This window comes from Vulpes lagopus, chromosome 1 (genome assembly GCF_018345385.1).
Source record: "Vulpes lagopus strain Blue_001 chromosome 1, ASM1834538v1, whole genome shotgun sequence".
NCBI lineage: Eukaryota > Metazoa > Chordata > Mammalia > Carnivora > Canidae > Vulpes > Vulpes lagopus.
In genome coordinates this window covers 149,199,687-149,221,805 of record NC_054824.1, presented here as the reverse complement: position 1 = coordinate 149,221,805, position 22,119 = coordinate 149,199,687, and the positions used below count along the sequence as shown (strand labels likewise).

General features: G+C 36.8%; 1 protein-coding gene across 1 annotated transcript in view; it reads right to left on the bottom strand.

Moving 5' to 3' along the window:
- SMYD3 (SET and MYND domain containing 3) overlaps positions 1 to 22,119 on the bottom strand; it is a 703,487-nt gene that overhangs the window by 410,564 nt on the left and 270,804 nt on the right. The window lies entirely within an intron of this gene.

Here is a 22,119-nt window from a genome sequence, read left to right as displayed (position 1 = left end):
TATTAAGACAACTAACATATATTAAAAAACAAAAATACAGCCCAAATGATATATAACTATACATCAATACGAGAGAAAATCTACACTGAAGTCAACATTCCTCCATTAACCAATGTGAAATTTTCCTGAAAGAAGGGGAATTCTGAAATATCTATTAGGGGGGAAAAAAAAACACATGAATTCTGTGGGTAAATGAACTAGCTGAAAAAATTAAACAGGTATTTTGGGTGTGCTGAATGTCCCACTGAAGAAATAAATTGAGTTAAAAAAAAAAGAAAAAAATTGAGTTAGTATCACCCAAAAAGTTCCAGTGCTTAAAAAAGCCACACAAAACCAACAGAGAAAAAGTTTGTCTAGAATTTGTATACTTGAAAAAAAAAATTGCAGGTATTATTTTTCTCTTGCTACCAATGCAAAGGAAGCAAAATCAATAACCAATTTTATTTTAGATTTTTATCCACCATAGTATATAAAGGCTATCTGAATACTCCCCGAACAGAATCCTTGACTCAGCATCTTCTCAGACAAGTAAATCTGTCATTCTGACCAATACATAACTCATCATATAGTAGCAGAGAGAGCACTTTATATCTAAGGCTTTAATAAAACTCAGGAAAGGTTGAGAATTCCCTAAAATTTTAGTGACTTTAGAACAAACATATTACATTTTAATACAGTTTTAGAAACTGTTATCACTTCAACTGATGTAACAATTATTAAAAGCCAAATTTAGGGTAATTGAATCCATATTAATTTTACAACTCACTTTTCAGAAACAGTGATTTACCACAAGTGCTATCAGATGCTGAAGCTTTCTAAAAAACAAAACTGAGTTTCCCAAACATTTCATTGCTGGGCATTGGCCAGGAATGCCATCCTATGTTACAGTACATAGGCAGGTATTAGGACTTCAAATTACCTGAAATGAACAAAATGAGAGGTCACTTTTTTTTTATTAAAGATTTTATTTATTTATTCATGAGAGACACAGAGAGGCAGAGACATAGGCAGAGGGAGAAGCAAGCAGGCTCCCTGCGGGGAGTCTGATGCAGGACTCAATCCCAGGACCCTGGGATCTCAATCTGAGTCAAAGGCAGACGCTCAACCGCTGAGCCACCCAGGTGCCCAAGAGGTTATTTCTATACAGATAATGGATACTGGACATAAAAATTACATTTGAATTGTTTGCCTTACCCCAGCTATTTGAATAAATGTTTTATATGAAACATCACAAAATCTATATCCTGGGTATAAATCATTCATACATTTACCTTTTTTTTTAATTACAGATTTTCTTCAACTTATGATGTAGTGACACCCCAATAAACCCATAATAAATTAAACATTTAGTAAAACTAAAATGCCTAACCTACCAAACAATGTCTTAGTCTACCCTACCATTAATGTGCTCAGAACACTTACCTTAGCCTACAGATAGGCAAAATCAAATAACACAGAGCCTACTTTTTAAGAACACTGTAATGAAAGCAAAAACAGAATGCTTCTATGGGTCGCAAGTGTGTCGGTTGTTTAGCATCATGAACGCATGGCTGACAGTAGCTGCAGCTTGCAGTGTCCGCCCAGTATCTCAAGAGAGCATCATGCAGCCTGTCACTAGCCCAGAAAAAGTTCCAAATTCAAACTTCAAGCATAGTTTCTAATGATTGTGTATCACTTTCGCACATCATAAAGTCAAAAAATCATAAGCCAAACCACTGTTAAGTCCAAAATGTCTATGTTCTTTACCACCATCAGACTCCATTATCTGTATGCATGTTTCTCTTCCTTATTTATATGAAGTGCAAAAGCTAAAAGAGTATCTAAAGAACTGTTGAAGAACACAAAAAATTTAAAAAGGAAGGAAAAAATGGGTACCTCGGTGGCTCAGTCAGTTAGGATAAGTGTCCTACTACTGTTATCAGCTTAGGTCATGAGATCAAGCCCCTCATTGGGGTCCTCGGCAAGAGTGGGAATCTGCTTGGGATCCTCTCTCTCTGCCCCTCTCCCCACTCACACACATGCTCTCTCTCACTCTCTCAAAATGAATAAAATCTTTTTTTAAAAAGAAAGGAAAAAAAGACATTTCAAAGTTTAGAAATTTATCATTACAAGACATGAAACATGTTTTTCATCTCTAAGTGGAAGAGAGACAAATCACACATACCTGGTGGGGGTTGGGTTTGCTTAAGAAAACTTCTGAGAAATGCCGTTTTGAGTTGACTTGCTAACTGTACGTACTATTCCATCTCAAGTTTCCACAGGAATCCCATCAATAAGATGGAGACAAAGACTGGAGACCATGGAGCCAGGACTCAGTCCATTGTGGGGATTACTGCTTTGCATTAACTGATCTAGTTAAATAAGACGTGCAGACTACCTCTGGGAATATAAGAGCAGATTAGCATTCTGAAAATTTTTAAAAATGAAGAGTGACAAGAAAGAACCAGCCTCATTTTGGCAAAGTCACACTGGAAGAAAGGGTTGAAAAAATGAGGTGGGGCGAGACAAAAAACACTGTCTACGCTTAAAATACGGGAAGAAAGGTATAACTGGTCAGAAGATGAAAAGGAAGCCAAATATCTGTCTGTTTAAATTTTGGATGACTGCTGAACTCTCTCTTTATGAAAAGACTATGATACAGGAGAATGCAGTGCATGAGCCTACGAAAACCACAAGCTTCAGGACTAGGGGCACATTTCTCAGCCAGCACTCAGGATGTCATCTTTTTTGTTTTTAATAATAAATTTATTTTTTATTGGTGTTCAATTTGAGGATGTCATCTTAAAATGACTTACTACCATCATTACCTGTGACTATTTCAAGACTTCAGCTTTGTATTCCCAATGAAATATAAAAAAACATGGCTCCAAAAAGAACAGAAGCCAGGGATGAATATGATATGAAAAAATCAACAGGCTGAGTTTTGATGGAAAATGACTATGATTTCACAAGAATAAATGGAGGTTTAAAATTCACATCCAAAGCAATAAAACCAAAAGAAACAATACAGAAAGTAAATCCTGAAGAGCAGAAGACAAATCAAAGAAACTCTCCAATTCATTAGAACTGAGGTCAGCAAACTACAGCTTGAAAGTCAAATCTGGCCTGCCATCTGTTCTTTAAATATCCTGTGAGCTAAGAATGGTTTTTACAGATGAATACTTGCAATCAATTAATGATAAGGAACTCTGAACCCTCACTAAGCAAAAACATATCTCTGCCCCAAAGAATTATATTCAGCTCATTAGATCTATATTAACAAAAAAAAACCCTCTACTCAGTTATTATTATATTTCGAATTTCATCAATAAAAAATTTATAGAAATTTGTTTTCTCGTTAAATAAACAGCTACATAATATCCTCCAGTTTGCCTCTTGGTCCACAAAGTAAAATATTAACTATCTGGCTCTTTACAAAAAAAGCTTTTTGACCTCTGCTTTAGAGGAAAGAGAGAAATCTATAGGCTAGAGTAAAGAAATGGCTATGGGGTCCAGGAGAAGAAATCCAACCAATGAATAGTGGGTATTTCAAAGAAGAATCAACACAAATGGGAGTTATAACCAGAGATATAATTCAAATAACCTTTTCTGATCTAAAGAAATAGCTAAATCTAAAAAAACAAAAAATTAAGAAGAAAAGAAAAAAGAAATAGCTAAATCTGATACTAAAGGGATTTCAGACCATTTCACATAAATAATTCAAAGGGCGACTCACATCTGGACAACCCTTAGCAAAACCTTTGAATTTTAAGGTTAAAGAAAAAAATTCTAACAACATTCAGACAGGGTTGGGGGCAATGAGAGAAGGGGCAGATTACCCACGAATAAACAAAAACCAGGCTGGCCACTGACTTTCCCTCTGCAACAGTAAAACAATGGCATGGTAGAGACAGTTCTATTTTTCTCTTGAAGAAAAAATATTGTGACTTAGGAGTTTCATATTCATGTACATTGATGTTTTCTGTCTACAAGTCATAAAGACACTCCTTCAGACGTGCGAAAAGGTTCAGAAAATTGACCACCTACCCAAACTTTCTTAATAGTTGTGAGTGTGTTTTACCCCAGGTAACAGAGGTGAGGCAGTAGGAGTGGAAGGCGGAAGAGTATGGACTCTGGATAGAGATCCGAATTTATTCAGAGTCCTGCCTCCAGAAGGTTTGTCAGCAGGAACCAATTAGTTCTGTTCTCCATGCCTCCATTCCTTCATCTATACAGTGGACTTATTAAGGAGATATACCTCAGAACAACACAGATAAGACTGAACATGAGTAAGCGCATCTAAAGGGCTAAGCACAGTGTCTTCGGAAGCACTTTGTAAATATTTAATAAATGCTGGATGTTGTTCTTGCTATTACAATTATCCTGCACGCTACCAGATGAAAAGAAATTGAGAACCAGGAAAATTGAGAATTTAAAGTATTAGAGAACTGATGATCGAAAATGATGGTTAAACAATGAGGTCAAAATGATTGTAAACGTGGTAAAAGTAAAGAACAACTCTTGAAGAAGAAAACAAAACAAAAAATCAAAACTCACTAATGATAGAGTTTTAGAAGACTACACTTTAGAAACTGGAGACACCAGAGTCAAAATATATTGTTTTTAAAATATATATCGAACAATAAATATAATTTGTAGATTCTTAATTAGATTGACTTCCGATCACAAAACCAAGTTCATGTTACAAAACAGCAAGGAAGCACTGAATGTAGAAAACATGAAATCTGTTAGTTGAAGAGACAAATGTAAATTACTTAAACTCTATTTAACCAGGACAAAGAACTTAAAATAGAGTCAAGAAACAAAATGAAAGAGAAAGGGTAAAAGTTAAAGAGCAGTCAAAGATATGTGAAACATAATCAGAACAAAAGCAGAGTTAACAAATTAAAATTAGGTAACATAAAATCTGAGCAAAATCAAAGACCTGAGGGCAATTTACATTGCTACCAACCCTATAATGAAACAACTGTGAGCCTTTCATCCTTCAGCAACATAACCTCAAAATGTGAAAATCAAAAGCTATTAGAAATTAGTAAGAGCAAAAACAAATAGCAACAGAAGACTGGGAAATACAGCATTCAAACCACAATTACAGTTGTGGAAGAGTTCACCTGCAAGGTTGGATTATTAAGCAGATCAACTCTGTATCCAACAAACAATATTCTACTTCTGGAAAAATGTCCATGAGAGAGTCTGAACAACTGATCATCTCTGAAGCGAAATGACATAAATACATTGACTATATTCCAAAAACTAGAGAGTACTGAACATAAACACAAAATGCCATCTAAAACTTAAAAAGCGTATCTGTAACAGTGTATTTCTTAGAAAAGAACAAAAAAAGAACTCATAGTATAGGTTACAGCCAACACTGTGCTGATAATTCGTTTCATACCCTTAAAGGCTTTCATTATAAAGTTAAAAAAAAAAAAAAAGAAAGGCAAATATATTAAACATTCAAGAGCAAGGCCTTTAAGGAAATCATGAGTTAGGAAACAACAGAATGCACATTGAAAGGGGAGCCTGGGTGGCTCAGCTGGTTGAGTGTCCAGCTCTTGGATTCAGCTCAGGTCATGATCTCAGGGTCCTAATGAGATGGAGCCCTGCATCTGGATGCGCACTCAGCAGGATATCTTCTTGAGACTGAGATTCTCTCTCTCTCTCTCCCTCTCCCTCCGCCCTTCCCCACACCCCTGTTCCTTTTCTCTCTCTCAAATAAATAAATAAATAAATAAATAAGTAAGTAAACATGTTACATAATGGAACAGAAAGCTAAGAACTCTCTTTACTACAGTGATAAAAAAAACCTAGATATAAGCTTAACAACAGCAAACTATATTAATTTTTGCACATTTCCACTAATATTTCTTTTACTATTAAGTCACATTTATAAATATTTGTAATTATATACTACAATGTCTTTAATGAGAAGTGAAAAAGTGGCTTATAAATTATATAAAGTAATAGCAACTGTGACAACAAAAAGAAAAGACACATAAACATAGAAAAACTACAGTTACATCTATAGGTTAAAACATGGATAACATTTTCAAGAATTTTTCTAGACTTTCCCTATTTTGTAAAATGGGTATTCCTTACCATTATATTCAAGGAGAAAATTGCAGTATATTTAAGCCAATTGAGTATCCAGTCGTAGAATGCAGGTCTCACCTTTTGTTTTAATTGAAAAATAAATGACTGCCATTATATTGGTTTCAGGTGTACAACATAACAATTCAATATTTGTATACACTGCAAAATGATCATCACAGTTAAGTCCCGTTAAACATCCACTACTATACACCGTTACAAAATATTTATTCTTCTCATGAAGACTTTTAAAAATTACTCTCTTAGCAGCAACTTCCAAATATGCAGTACAGTATCATTACCTATAATCACCATGCTGTACATTAAGCCTTCAGGACTTATTTATCTTATGCCTGGAAGCTTACACCTTTTTTTTTTTTAAACAACTTTATTTTTTTTATTTATGATAGGCACACAGTGAGAGAGAGGCAGAGACATAGGCAGAGGGAGAAGCAGGCTCCATGCACCGGGAGCCCGACATGGGATTCGATCCCGGGTCTCCAGGATCGCGCCCTGGGCCAAAGGCAGGCACTAAACGCTGCGCCACCCAGGGATCCCAAGCTTACACCTTTTAACTCCCTTTGCCTGTGACAACTATCCTCCTCCATACCCCACCTTCAGGCAACCACCAATCTGTTCTCTGTATCTATGTAGCTTCCACCATTCCTATTACCTTTATTCAAATTCACATTTCTGTTTTAAGTACTATGACTTCTGCTTGTATGTTTAGAAAAAATTTGAGGCATTTTTAAAACTACACAATAGGGATACCTGGCTAAGTGGTTGAGTGTTTGCCTTAGACTCAGGTCGTGATCCTGGGATCGAGTTCCACATCAAGCTCCCCGCAAGAAGCCTGCTTCTCCCTATGCCTATGTTTCTATCTTTCTCTGTCTCTCACAAATATAAATAAATAAATAAATAAATAAATAAATAAATAAATAAATAAATAAATAACAGTATATTAAAAACAGAAAAAATGAATCTGAATAATTTACAAAACAAGAAAACATGTAATTTTCATGATTTCTGAGAGGAGTGATCAGAAACTATCCTATGCCTATGTAAGTCAGTGCTGCATTTCAAAACCACTACTCATTTCAAATGCCCAGTTAAACCTGGAAATTCCTCAGTGACACTGGCTCCCATAAATAGCCATGCAGTTGGGACTTCCCAGGTGACTTTACAACACAGCTTATTGAGTTATTTTTCCTTCAAGATGCCAAATGTAAAAATAAGCCCAGTTATTTGGGAGTTGTCATATTCTATTAGAAAAATTATTATTTCCCCATAAATCTGTGATTTCTAGTCTTAAGAGACTTGAAGCATTCCTAAATGTAATATCATCTATATCTTGGTGTAATGGCTTTTCATCTAGATGAATATCTCTCTATGTCTATAAAGAAAACATGAAGGAAAATCAATTTGGTATATAAAACTTCAGGTAACAAGAAATTCTTTAGATGCAACTATTTTATAGAACAAGATTATGTGTTTTTGTTCTGGGTCTATATGATGAAATAATTCTAGAATTATAGTTATCTTTACACATATGCTAACTGAAAGTACAGTTATCTCTCTGCATGAACATTTTGTTTCTGCAACAGAGGAGCTCCGAGAACGATCAGAATGGCAGCAAATTAAACAAGGAAAGGATGAGAGGCCCTGGCATCCAGAACAAGGCCAAGACTACTATCCCACTGATGTCATGGCAAAGTGCATTCATTACCAGGGAATTGATGTCACCACAAAATGTACATAGATACTATTAAGCTAAAATTAATCTAAGTGTGTAGATGCTTCCTTTCTGACTAACAATGCACTGGTAATAGAGTTAAATATTCTAAATAGTTCATTTCTAAGGGATTATGTCTCTTCTTCAATACTCAAAGTCATTTATGTCTTTCAATTATATGAAAGGTTCAGTAATAACTCCTCAAATATTCATTCCTTGTCATATTCTAAATATTGAATTCCTCGATGCAAATACACAGGCCCTATTAGCACTAACGGAAGTTATGTATTTGCACTGAGGAAAGAACATACATGTAGGAACCTGTTCTCTGCTGCTTATAGGCAATCATGGTGCATTTTCTTTTATGGACAAAAAAAACTGCACTGCTATTTATGTGGAACCACTCAGGTGTTACAATCACTTCTATAACATCCAAGAATGCATTAGCCATAACCAACTAAGGTCGTTTTTGGCTCATCATCATTCAAGCTGAATTAATAATATTAAACAGCATGTGGGATGAGGGAAAACACAGTGCTGAGCAACATTAAAATCCCTTTCCACCCAAGCATAATTCATTTTGATCTTTACTACTTGATTCAGCTAAAGGTCAAACCATATATGATGGTTTAGATCCACAAAATATATTATTTTGCTGCTCAGTATGGTCTGAAACGAGGGCAACTAATTTAAAAATGGAAGCAATTTGGAAAATATAAATGTAATGAAAAATGTCTCCATTATGAAGTACACAAATTAAGTTCTACTATTGACTACTGCCGACATTTAAAATCTCCCCACGCATACTAGCAATGCCTTTAACGTGGCTTAATTTTCTTCCTGTTGTGTCAGTACCTTCCATGAACATCATTCTGGTAAGGGACCAAAAACAAGGTCAGAAATGTTAGTGATGATAGATGGCAGACCCTAATAACTTCGAATAGTTTTAAATGTATAAGTCATCTATGAATCATTTAGCTTGATAGATAAATGGTTAACAAGCTACAAAAACTGTAAGAACCATGCGTTAGTCCATACTACAACACGGCATGAGGCCAAGATCTCAAACATGGTCTAATAAAGAACAAAACTAGGCACTGGAGGATATATAACTGGAGGAAGAAAATGAATTATCTTCTTAAAAGACTGTATGAACGATAACCACTCTTTAATTTACATAATTAATTCATAAGCACAAAAGGTTTTATTAAAGGACTGGCCAGATTCACAACCAACAGACCTCTGAAATTTTACCAGGTCTGGGATAAAAAATATTAGGTGACCAGTAAGTTCAGGTGTTTGCTTGTTCATTTGGGGTTTGGTGTTTTTTGTTTGTTTGTTTGTTTTGTTGTTTTTGTTTTGGGGTTTTGTTTTGTTTTGCTTTTGCTTTTGCTTTCAATGAAAGGCAATGTGAAAATTTTGGTCTTTATTGCAGACTGTTTGGATTGGGGCTTGTATATTTTATGTGTGTACTCCCATTGTTTTGCTTTTGGGGGAGTCACAGGCAGCAACGGGGGCTGCCCTCCAATGTCCTCCTGAGGGACATCCACAGAGCAGGTTCTGGAAAGACCCCAAATTTGTCTAACCTTGCAGAATCAAAACACTTCTAATATGAAGAGACTTAAGAATCCAGCTAAAAGGGGCACCTGGGTGGCTCAGTCTTAAGGTTAAGCATCGGACTCTTGGTTTAGGCTCAGGTCATGATCTCAAGGTCCTGAGATTGAGCGGAGCATCTGGCTCTGCTCTGCAGGGAGTCTGCATCTCTTCCTCCTCCTCTGCCTCTCCCTCAGCTCCTGCTTGCTCTTGTTCTCTCTCTCTTTAAATAAAATAAATAAATAAAATCTTAATAGAAAAAAGAAGCAAGCTAAAAGAGGCACAAATTGAAGAAATAATAGCTTCCCCATTACTGAATTAAAACTCACAGGTGACATCTTGCCTGATAACAGTGAAGAAATCTTCACTAATGCATCCACTTTGGTATTTCTCAAGAGGGGTCCTCCCCAGTATATCACAATCACTCAGGCAGCTTGTTGAAAATATGTATTCCTACATTGCCTTGCAGATCTCCAGTAATAAGATCACCAGGAGTGGGCCTGGAAAAGTCTTTCAACAAGCTGCCCAGGAGATTCTCACGTGCCCTAAAGCTTGAGAGATATGGTCCTGGGAGGAAGGCCCAAAGGGCTCTTCATGACACCACATCTGTACCTGCTGCTGCCAGTCCTTCTCATTTCCTACAAAACACCAACGGGGCACATGTCAGCAGTACAAGAGATACCAGACTCTTAAGAGCAGCATGAATGAATGGATAAATGCATGAATGAGAAAGTTAATAGTATTTCTGAAATAAAATAGGAATTCCGATTCCATTAGAGTTGGTGCTACGAATCCATTCACCAGCTTTCTAAAAATCCCCACAGTGCTCCAAATTTTTCAGCGTATATATCTGACACTCTGATCTAAGCTGCTCAAATATTGATCACAGCAAACTGTGAAAAAAGAGGAAATGCAAGGCTGTGATTCTGATCTCTGAGAAACATCATGATGCTGTACTACATTCTACCCTGCATAGCGTACTGGCAGACACCACCACTGTCCCAAGCACATCTGCTGGGAAAGTCGTTGCTTAGCAACAGCAATCAATGCTGTATTTCCTCTTCACCATTTTCCTAAAGATTGAGACACTGCTCCAAGGTATTATTTTCAAATACCTTCTGTTTCACTAACCAAACATGTTTGTTAATATTTCTATTATGAAAAAAAAAATCAGGAATCAAATCAGCATGAGAATTCAAGAGAAAAGAATGAGGGGTCAGTATAACACAGGGTGCTTTGGGATTTGTTTGATGAAGAAAAATTCTTTGACAGCTCATTGACTTTATTTGCTATACCCTTTTATTCTGCCATTTTAGAATTGATTTCTGCTAGCTCATGGGAGATGAAAGCTATTAGCATGAATTATCATTCTAAATGCAGATCCACAAAGTATTGCCATAAAACACAAAAAGCAAAGGGTTTTCAGAAACTGGTTTAATACACATCTCATATCTCTGTTAAGGCTCCTGCCTTGGTTATATTCTTACTAACCACTAGCAATATTTTCCAACACCCTTCCACTGATAATACAAATCGTTCAGATGGGCAATGCTTATCATCTAAATTACTTGGTGCTTCTGATATAATTTCCAAGCTAAATTACATACACACAATACTAACGCTGACTTTGAAGAAGCAGGTAAGAATTTTTATTTTAAGTACATCAGTATTTCCCCTGCCAATGAATGGATCCTTCATACAAAAACAAGAATGAGGGCCCAGGAACCTTACGTGATGCTTTCCAATAAAAACAGTTGATAGTTTTTTAAAATATACACACAGATGAGTTAGTCATAGGTGGAACCCATCCAGGTAGGTATTACCAGACAATTATTTTCCATGTTACTAAGTGTCTACTATGTACAAATCTCTATGGGCAGCATAAAGATGAGTAAAATGTGATCCTTTTACAAATCATGCTAGAAACAGTCACAGCAGAATATAGATATTAACTCAGATATTTGTTTAGTTACAACAAATGTCCCAATTATTATGGGTTATATCTGCAACACAGAATATATGAATAAATCAGAATCCAAAGCCTTTTTTTTATGATAACAATCAGTGTTGGTGAGGATGTAGCAGGACAGGAGTACCACCTATAAGAGATATCAGGCCAGTAAAGTAAATCAACCTTTCTGAAAAATATTTAAATATATTTAAAATATGCATATGTTGAATTTCGACCTAATAATTATATATCCAAGAAACTATTTTAAAAAAATAATCAGGGCAGCCTGGGTGGCTCAGTGATTTGGCACTGCCTTCGGCCCAAGGCATGATCCTGGAGACCTGGGATCAAGTCCCACGTCAGGCTCCCTGCGTGGAGCCTGCTTCTCCCTCTGCCTGTGTCTCTGCCTATCTCTCTTTCTCTCTCTCTCTCTCTCTCTCTCTCTCTCTCTCTCTCTGTCTCTCATGAATAAATAAACAAAATCTTAAAAAAAACCATCAGGGATGCCTGGGTGGCTCAGTGGTTAAGCATCTGCCTTTGGCCCAGGGCGTGATCCTAGAGTCCCAGGATCAAGTCCCACATCGAGCTTCCTGCATGGAGCCTGCTTCTCATTCTGCCTGTTTCTGCCTCTTTCTCCGTGTGTCTTTCATGAATAAATAAATAAATAAAATATTTTTTAAAAAATCAAAGATGCCAACAAAAATATTTAATTTGGCTTAATTTAAAACAGCAAGTACTTATACACCCAAATAATAGAATAATTAAATGAATAATGATACAGCCATATGATGAGTATAATTAAAATATTTTTCAAGAGTATTTTATAAGAGCTAGAGAGTATAGTACTAAGCAAATAAGTCAATCAGAGAAAGACAAATATATGATTTCACTTATGTGGAATTTAAGAAACAAATGGAAAATTTAAGAAACGAAAAACCAAGAAACAGATTCTTTTTTTTTTTTAGAGGTGGCAGGACAAAGGGAGAGAATCTCAACCAGACTCTGCTCTCAGCACAGATCCCGACGACGAGCTCGATCCCATAACCTATGAGATCACAACTGGAGCCAAAACCGAGAGTCTGATGCTCAACCTGCTGAGCCACCCAGGTGCCCCCAAGAAACAGATGCTTAATGATAGAGAACAAAGAGGTGTTTACCACAGGGGAGGTGGGTTGGGGATGGGGGAAATAGTGAAGAGGATTAAGAGTCCACTTATGAGAAGCATTGAGCCATGTATAGAATTGCTGAATCACTATGTTGTACACCTGAAACTAATATAACACTGTATGTTAACTATAATGGAATTAAAATTAAAAACTTAATTAAAAAAGTATTTTATGACAAGAAATGCTTGTTATAATGTTAAGAGGGAAAACAATAAAATAAAATAACCAATATACAAATGCATAGAAAATATAGTGGAGGAAAACATAACAATATTAATAATTAGAGGTGATGTTTATTTCTTTGCTTTGCTTTTTCTATGCCTTCCTAGAATTTTTACATTGACTATCACATATTTTGCAATCAGAAAAATGTCCTAATATATACATCAGAATCTTATTTGAACTTATATTTACAAATTTTAAAATTTCATCTCAGAATGTCAACCTTTGGGGTGCCTGGGTGGCTCAATCGTTTAGGCATCTGACTCTTGGTTACACATCAGGCCATGATCTCAGGGTTGTGTGATCAAGCCCCATGTCAGGCTTTATGTTCAGCCACGAGTCTGCTTGGGATTCTCTCTCTCCCTCTCCCTCTTTTCCTCCATGCGTGCTTGCACTCTCTCATGCTCTCTCGTTCTCTTTTTCTCTTCCTCAAATAAATAAATAGATCTAAAGAAAAGCACATGAGCCCTCGCTGGACTGACAACTTGAATGATGAAATACTTTAGTTTCACAAGTATTTTTGGGTGAACAAGTTTGCATTTCCATAAATATCTGATAAACTTAGTCAATATTTCACAGAGGATGGTTATAATAAAAGCATATAATTTAGTCAAAAGAAACTTATCATTTATTTAACAATTCAACAAATATACACCAAGCACAGGGCATACAGATAGAGAGGATAGCACAGCTTCCCAGCCTAAGAACTGAGGGGCAGATATTTAAATCTCTATACCAGCAGAAAATATGTTAACACCTCCAATAGGAAAGAAAGACACAGGAGATTGAAATTGTGAAGTAACTTGACCAGGGTCACCCAGCTAATCACCAAGAAGACAAAACTCAAGCCTAGGTCAGCTCATCTCTTTACATCAGTGATCCTTCCTTTACAGCACACATGACATTTGGGTAAGTGGACAAGAGAGAAGTATCCATTTCCGAGGAGCACCATGGACAAGAAAGGAAGGCAGAAACAAATCAGACATTCTAGAAAAGGGGCAATAGTGCCACACCTGCCCCAAATCCTGCATTTCTAGGCCAGGACAGTGGCCCTGTTCACAAGTCAACATTAGTTGTACTCTGATGCTCCCCTCACTGGCTCCCTGCTCCCTTACAGCTTGATGGTCTCCCCGTGACCTCTGGGACTATTGAAATATTTGTAGTGACCACTGGCTTTGAGTAAAGTCCAGTTTTAAATTTGCCACTAAATTAAAAAAAAAAAAATTCCTCCTGTCCTGCTGTTTTCCGTTACTAAATCTGGCTACTCTCCCTTCAAGAAGTGCCTTTCAGAGATATCCCAGGTTTCCTAGCTTATAATCTCTCCGGAACTTCTGCTATCAGAAGCTCTGTAGAGCTGGCTCCCACAAACTGCCCTATATTTGCTGATTCTCTTGTAACAACAAAATGCCCCTTCAACACCAGGAGGCAAAAGATACAGTTAACTGGTCATGGTTTGACCTTTGAGGTACTGAATTAAACACACACTCTCCTCTCCATCCTCTAAAATCAACCAGACTTTCTTTTATTCAAAAGAAGTGATGGTATTGCCCTAAATGGAACATGGTCTTCACAATGTCAAGTTGTGAATAATGACACTGAAAAAGACAAGGTAGGAGTCTTCAACTGCAGTCAGATCAGATTTCACATCCAAGGTCACTAATCAGTAGAGAGGTGATTTTTTTAAAAAGACATTTTTGGTAAAAGCATGCAAGATGAGGAGCACCTTGGTGGTGCAGTCGGTGACATGTCCTACTCTTGGTTTCTGCTCAAGCTGTGACCACAGGGTCCTTGGATCAAGGCCCCTCCTAGGGGATCCCAGCTCAGCAGGGAGTCAGCTTGGGATTCTCTCTATAAATCTGCCCCTCCTCCCCTCTGAAATAAACAGATCTTTAAAACAAAACAAAACAAACAAAAAGACTTTCCAAAGACAGCTACCAGGGGATATTTAGGTGTAAAAATAAAAAGATAAAGCCTTGTGATTACTGAGGGATGATAGTTAAAAAACACAGAGAGGGATGGTGAAAAGCCATTTTGCAACTAAACTAGCTGAACCCCCAAACATACATGCCCATGTTTATGTCAAAGGTATTATAAGACTATTTATATATATATTCATATATATTCTATTGTCAGAGTAATTTTCTACTATGTAGTAAGTTAAAATTCAGGGATATACCTTATTTTCTTTCTTTTTGTTTTCTTTCTTGTTCTTAGGTTTCTACCTCTCTAAATAGAGAATGCTTCTGCTGAGCTTCTATTTTTTATTCATTCAAATTAAAATGCAATGATTCACCAGTTATTACCACAATAGCCATACACATTGAAGAGAAGCTCATGATTATAATCTGCACAATTACTGACGGCTAGATAGCATGCCTAAACATAGTGTTTTGAAAGGCAGCTTCATTTCCGATGGAGATCAGGACAGCAATAAAACAGTTTCACAATCTCTTCACTAAATACATCTTTGTTTGCATGGTCTATGTATATTGTCATGGGGCAGGTGCTGGAAAATATAAAATATAAATATTTAAAATCCTACTGAACTGCTGTGAAGTCAATGACAAAAATACAAACATGGGGGCTTCTTGTATATAGCTAAGTATATAAATAACTACAAAATAAAAAAAAACAGCACATCCATATTTCTTACTTGGTATTTATTATAATTCAATGATAGCAATATATTTTTATTAATCTTGAGTCATCTTAAAAGTATGTCAAGCAACACAAACTTTATCAAGGCTTAAACCTCCAGGGACGCCTGGGTGGCTCAGTGGTTGAGCATCTGCCTTCGACCCAGGGCGTGATCCTGGAGTCCCGGGTGGGGTCCCCCATCCGGCCCCCTGCATGGAGCCTGCTTCTCTCTCTGCCTATGTCTCTGCCTCTCTCTGTGTCTCTCATGAATAAATAAATAAAATCTTTTTTTTAAAAAGTCTTAACCTCCAAATAAAGTTACCAGTAATGGGCAACATCATTAGATTTGGTTTGCATTTAAGAGGAAGTCATTATCCAGCTGTTGTCACGCCACAGAGTAATCTGAATCACCCTTAGTCTCCATGCAGCCAGGCTGACCAGCAGCTGGACACAACAGGGTTCAGCAGAATTCAGCTGACCCAAGAAAAGTCAAAAGACAAATTGGTTTTGTTCTGTAAAACCAAAGATCTTTTTTGTAAAAGGCTTCCCAGTGATGAGATCTTGGTCAGTCTACTTACCTGACAAAACTTAAAATGTAACTACTTTGATGAAAGTCAATGAGCTAACCACCTTGTATCCTCCACTTGAAAAGTACAACTATTTAAAAAGGACGTAAAATCAGGGCACCTGGGTGGCTCAGTCAGTTGAGTGTCAGACTCTTGGTTTCATATCAGGTCATGATCTCAGGGACCTGAGATCGAGCCCCACACTGGCCTCCTTGCTCAGGGTGGAGTCTGCTTGAGATTCTTTCTCTCCCTCTCCCTCTTCCCCTCCTCCTTCTCATGCTCTCTCCTTCCCTGCCTTCCTCTCTCTCTCTTTAAAATAAATAAAATCTTTTTAAAAACTTAAATAAAAAGGACATAAAAATAGATTTTCAATTAAATTATGGTCCTTTAAAATGCATACTCAAATACTTAACTCACAAGGAAAGTGAAGAGAAAGCAAAAAGATGGAGTAACTCTGGCTACTAGAAAAAAAGAGCAGACTTCAGAAAAGGTCAAACAATAAAGCTTATTTCTATATCTGAGAGGACACTGAACCAATAACCCAAAGAGCTCTGATGAAAAATACATTTTGAAATGCATTACTACAATATTTGTATCCTTATTTTGGGGTAAAAACATAAAAGATATTTAGGGACAACTGGGGAATTGAACACAGATTAGGATTAGATAAATATTGGCAAACTGGTATCCATCTTCTAAGGAGTGATATGACATAGTGGTTCTAAAGCAGAATGTCCTTATTTTTAGAAGATGCACAGCAAAACATCCAGGCTCAAGCTGCATGATACCTGCAAATGACTTCTAAATGGTTCAAAACACACACACACACACACACACACACACACACACACACAGAGCAAATATGCAAAAATGACAAAATATTAACAATTAACAACTCTAGGTGATATCCATCATATCTTATCCTTTTATCATTTCTTCATGACTCAAAGTTTTTATAATAAAAGATGAAGAAAAATTAAGGCTTATGAGAAATCCTATTTAAAAAGTGAAAATGGACAAATAAAATTCATTATTGTGATTATAATAAAGAAAAGTATCCTTAGATGATTACATAAAAACAAAAGCAGCAAACCTGAGAGGTTTAGTAACCTCTCCAACTCGCTTTCTCCCTGGAGATGTCTGGCTAAGCCAGGGACCCTGAACTTCCACTTGACAGCCACCTGGGCCACACCCAGAGTGGGGAATTGAAAACCAAACTCCTGAACAGACCCGGATTCCAGAGGATGACACCCTTAGAACAAATTACAATAAACTCATTCCACATGAGAGACAGCTGGGAAACTGTCCATCTAGACCTGAGCACTGGATAGAGTGGGATAGTTTTTTTCCAGAGAATGTCTAACCATAACTTGGGAGGTGGCCAGTCTTGCAGCCTAAATTAACATTATCTTTCCAGTCCAAGAAGCCTGAAGTACAGAAATTAACCTTCAAGGGAACTATGGCTGTTAAAGTCCTAGTTAGTCACAGAACAAGAGCAAATTCACCCCGGATGACTTCATCCAGACTCCATCTTAACACAGACTTCAGAGAATTTCCAAAGAGCTTGAGCTTATGGTTTAAATATACATACAAATAAAATAAGGAAACAAACACTAATGAGAAAGGTTCAATAAAAATCTGATCTGGCTGAATTAAACTGACAAAGATCTCATAATCTGGACTGTCAGAATTTAAATTAAATGTTTAATATATTTAAAGAAATAAGAAATTGGAAATATGAGAAAGCATAAAAAAATGCTGTAATGTCTAAGCCAAAATACTTCTAGAACTGAAAAATACAATTATAATTAAAATGCTAATTTAACAATTGGCAACAATCCTTAAATCCTACAGTGTCAAATGTTGGCAAAGATTTGAAAGAATGTGAACTCTGATATACAGATGGTTCAGTATAAATGTATGCAGTCCCTCTGGAAAACGATTTGACATTATCCAGTGAGGCTGAGATAAGCATATTCATGACCCAACAATTCTATCACAAATTATATATCCTACAAAAACTTCTGTAGACAATCAAGAGGAGATAAATTCACTACTGTTATGGGATGAAAGTGTGTAATGGTTAAAAGGAAATCAAGTAATCTATGACGTATCCACACAGTAGAAAATTATACAGCAGTGAAGCTGAATGAGCTATAGCTATATTCATCATGAATAAATTTCAAAATACTGAACCAAAAAAGAAAAGAGAAAAAGAATAAACATAATCTGACTCCATTTAAAAAAAATTTAAAAACATACTAAACTAAACCAAATTGTGATTGTAATACATTATGTGAAAAACCATAAAGAAAAGTCACTGAATGATAACACAGATTCAAGATGATGGTCACTTCATGATAGAGAGATATAAGATAAAAGAGGGAACTTCACAGGCACTGGTAACATTCTATTTGTTTAGGCTGGTTGATTGCTTTACGAGTTATTGTTTACTGCTATTTGTGACTTACAAACATGCATTCTATGTATTCAAAGGTAAAAATTATTTAATTAAAGAAAAAAGGAATAATATACTTTGGTATCCTAGCCAAAAGCATAAAATTATACCTTATAGCAAAAAACATGCCTTAGAAAAAAGGAAACAAGTTAACATTCAGGACAATCATAGCAAGACATCCACATGCTCAAGAATATATAAGATACTATGTTAAGTAGAAGACCAATTTTCTAAAGTAGACATCCATACTACGCGAATGCCTGGGAGTCAAGCCTATCTTCACTACCGGCTGGCTTATGCTAAATAATCAGTGATTTTTCTTCTCCCATTATTTCTGTTCATTTAGTTCCAACTCTAAAGATACCTTGTAAGTACAATTTTTGGCATGTGTTATGTTCTTCTAAACCCAGCCATAACTTTATATGATGAAAATCTTGAATTTTCCCAGAATGATACTACCTCTTTCCACATTTATTGACTGGGGTATGACTTATATTCTATGTTATACTGTTTTATCATAATTCCTGTTAGAGCTGAATCTGCTATTTTGACTGTGATGTTTTGGCTAGAAGCTGAACAGATGGATATTTTTCTCTGGTATGATTATTTGCCAACAATTGGAAGGGTGTAAAACTTATTCTCAAAGAAACCCAAACATAACCATGAGGAGTCTAACAAATAATTAAAATATCCACTGTTGTGGATACAAGTTTCCACAGAAACACAATGTTTTTTCAGAAATTTTGATATAAAATGACAATTAAAAGAAAGCTTTGGTTATGTTATTAAATTAATGCTACTAATAATCATAATAGAACATGAAATGTATATAGGTATTGTGTTCATACTTAGTGGGTTCTTATAGCTCTATGAAATAGATTTTGAGGTATTATTCCCTGACTTTATAAAGAAAAGGATTAAAGCATGGGGGGAGGGGGCTATGTTATCCCAGGAAAGGACTGACCTCAGAAGTCAGACCTGGAATCTGAGCTCATCTGTGCCTCATTAGCTGTGTAACTCTGAGCAAGCAACTTAATTTCCCAGAGTCTCCATCTCGTCATTTGTAAACAGACAGACTAACACCTAGTACACAAGGTTCCTGTGAGAACTATGTAAGATTTATAATACTCCTAACAAGAGTACCTGTCATAGAGTAGGTTCTTAAAAAGTATATCCTTCCTTAAATAATAATTTGGTAATGAAGTCTCTGTTAACAAGAAAAATTCAAAATTTTCATCTTTCCTCCCTTCAAAAGGAGTAGGGGGTAACTGGGATTTTGGGAAAGAGAAAACTCTATACCTAAAACACCAATATAAATTGGAGGTTGTAAGGAGCTCTAAACACTCTACAGTCACACACCAGTGGCTTCTCACAGACAGCGTGAAAGAATGGACAGAGTCTAATAAGCAGGTCATGAAGTGGTTTAGGAAAGACTGAACCGCCCTATCAGTAATACACAGGACTCATTTGATACTAAACCACATATCCTCTAATGCTATAATCTGACACCTAATACACACATAGCTTTTCTACACAGTTAAAAAGTAACTCCATGTCACATTCACACAGCCTGGGACATTCATTCACAGATTTGCTGTTTCAGTTATAGGTGACTTTGAATTTATAAATTCCTCCCTGGAGTTTCAAGTAGACACCCTTCAGCCCAACTCATGGGTAGGGAGGGCAAATGGGGCTTCATCAGGAAAGTCTATTGTAGCCAGGGATGAGGACAAGGCTGGTTACAGGACAGACAAGATGCATATCTTGTTGCTCATCAGACAAGAGCGAAAGAAGTGTCACCTGGGAGTGGGAGGAGTGGTATTCTCAGATGAACCACACAGCCTGAGTAGAAATCTTAGAAACCTTCCAACCTTCATTTCAGTTTCTTGCCCCTGTATTTCCTGCTTGGGGGGTGACACACAACATTTCATAGAGGATTTATTTGTTCATTCCAACATTTTCAAGAAATACTGAAAAACAGAGTCACAGTTAGAGGAGGGGAGGTCCAGTGTCCCCTTGCTTCTCTTATGGACAAACATGGTGCGATAGCGATTGAAGGCACTCACAGATCTGGCCTAACCTTGATGTCACCTGGGCAGGTCTACCCTTTCTAGGCTCCCATCTCTACCATGCAGCATGTAGTTTCTCTTGCCTGACAACTGGACTAGAACTGTGCATTCCAGAATGGTCCTTTAGGATATGAAAAACTTCAGTAACTATTCAATAAATGTGCTAGAATTGCTGAAATCTATAATTTCATTAAACTTAATCATATCATAACATTCAGTTTGACTTATTTCCAAAACCTGTTTTCATTGTAATCTGAAAAGAACTGAAAAATTCTTTCAGTTGTAAAGACTGCTCTTTCACTTGTAAGAGGATTTTACTCCTTTTATTTGAGAGCATCATTCAAGCAGTATTCAGTTATGGGTTAGTATGGCTAATATAGTGACTAAGACGGGCAAGGACTCTGTCCTCATGCAGCAGAAAAGCAATAAATGAACAACCACATTTTAGACAGTACTTATACTCAAAGAGAATATAATATAGATTTAATGAGGTAGCTCCTTTAGATTGAGTCTTCAAGAAAGCCCTTTCTGAGGGTATGACTTTTATACTGAAACCTGTATACCTAAGACCATTCCAATCAGAGGAAATAGCAATTGTATGGACCCTGCATCAAAATTAGACTTGTATGTTAGAGGAACAAAAAGAAGGCTAGTGTGAAGTGATTTGGGGGAGGTAAGCTTGGGGACAGATAAGTTAGTATTGAAATACCATCAGAAATTCATACTAAAAAAAAAAAAAGAAATTCATACTAAATTCTTCAAGTTTTATTTGTTTGTTTAATTATTTAGATAATTTCTACACCCAACATAGGGCTTGAACTCATGACCCATAGATCAGAAGCCAGAAGCTCTTTTGACCAAGCCAGTCAAGTGCCCCCAAGAAATTCACATTGTTTTCTAAGTGTTATGGGAGTCAATGAGAGGTTTGAGGAGAAGAGGCAAGTAAGGCCTAATTTACATTTTAAAAGATCACTCTGGGGGTACTTGGGTGGCTCAATCTATTAAGCATCTGCCATCAGCTCTGTTCAAGATCCCAGAATCCTGGAATGGAGCCCCATGTTGGGCTCCCTGCTCAGTGGAGTGCCTGCTTCTCCCACAACCCCTTCCTGGCCCCCACTTCTCCCACTACCCCTTCCTGCCCCCCACCCCCGCTCATGCTCTCTCTTTCTTACTCTCTCTGTGTCTGAAATAAATGAATAAAATCTTTTTAAAAAATCACTCTGGTTCCAAGGTGGAAAGATTATAAAGGAACAGGAAAGGAACACCAGTGAGAAAGACTACCATTAATTGTTCAGACAAGATTATGATGTTACTTTGGAGTACCATGGTGGCAAAAAAATGGGGGGGAGAGAAACAGATAATAAATATATTTTGGAGGAAGTGCTAACAGGAATTACTGAAGGATTAGAATGGGAGTGGGGTATGGTGACAGAAAGAATTAATCAAAAGTGATGAGGGGCACCTGGGTGGCTCAGCTGGCTAAGCGACTGACTCTTGATTTTGGCTTAGGTGATAATCTCCGGGTCTGAGATCCAGCCCCCATGCACCTCTGCACTCAGCAGGGAGTCTGCATGAGGATTTTCTCTCTGTTTCCCTTTGTCCCTCTCCTCCCACTTGTATTCTCCCTCTTTCCTT